This window comes from Galeopterus variegatus, unplaced genomic scaffold, assembly GCF_000696425.1.
Source record: "Galeopterus variegatus unplaced genomic scaffold, G_variegatus-3.0.2 Scaffold2656, whole genome shotgun sequence".
Classification (NCBI taxonomy): domain Eukaryota; kingdom Metazoa; phylum Chordata; class Mammalia; order Dermoptera; family Cynocephalidae; genus Galeopterus; species Galeopterus variegatus.
Window position 1 is genome coordinate 180,394 of NW_007728767.1, and position 912 is coordinate 181,305.

The 912-nt window shown below is 54.7% G+C and overlaps 1 protein-coding gene across 1 annotated transcript in view; it reads left to right on the forward strand.

Annotated features, from left to right (window-relative positions):
- The first annotated feature begins 724 nt into the window (after nucleotides 1–724).
- The window catches only part of SMAD5 (SMAD family member 5), a 54,874-nt gene continuing 54,686 nt past the window's right edge, over nucleotides 725–912 (forward strand). Inside the window, exon 1 of the mRNA XM_008582512.1 lies at nucleotides 725–806. The gene's annotated coding sequence lies outside the window, so the exon portion shown is untranslated. The remainder of the gene's footprint in view (nucleotides 807–912) is intronic.

A 912-nucleotide genomic window follows, 5' to 3' on the forward strand; every position in this document is an offset into this window, starting at 1 on the left:
CGGAGGCCTGGGCCGCGGCCCGGGGCGTCCTGAGGCGGGGCCGCGGCTGGCCCTAGTCCCAGCCCCGCCGTTACCGCTCGGGCTGTGAAGGGAGGCGTTCGGGACCCTCTCCGGAGGAACCCCCCTGCCCCGGTTCTGTCCACAGGAGCGATTTGCTCTCCTGCCCCATCTAAGCACCACTCTCGATACACACCCGGTAGGATTGCCGTGCCCGGCCGAGCAGCCTAGTCTGCTGCACTGCAAGGCTGTCGAGTGGCTTGACGAATCCGTGCAGCCGTCGCTTTGTGTTTCGAAGATAAGCATCTGCGCTTATCGGTGGGAATTACACTCTGGGCATTTGTGACCTGCTACTGCACTCAGCTGGTAGTTAGAACTGGTTTCCGCCACTTGCCGTGCCACTTTTCACAACTGCAAAGATTTCTTCCACTTCATGTAAACTTCTGTATGTATGCTTCAAGGAGAATGCCAACGCAGTGTCTTTTTGCCTTCACCGTGTGCAGCCCCTGCCTACTCCTTCACTTCAATATCAATACTCAAATTCATAATGCAGTGTTTTCCCCCTCCCTCGTTCTCTTCTCTCCCTCTTAGCTGCTGTTACTACGTGGAATTTGGAGCCTAAACTTTGAAAACTCTCATGTGGCGCCTGTCTTAAGTCGGAGCATGCTCAGTAGCCAAAACAGACTGTGGTGGCAAAAAGAACTGGGGCGAGGATAGTCGGGGTATTTGGACGTATGCCCACTTCCTAACAAAATGTTCCAATTTTGGTTTTGATGGCATTGGAGAGTGGAGTTGAGGCCAGCCTGGAGGTGAGGAATGCCTGAACACCCTGGGCCAGATCTTTATCTTGATTGTAAAGACAATGTTTCCTGACCAGCTGGAGGTCTAGAGAGGGGAAGGGGGGGGGGGGGGAAG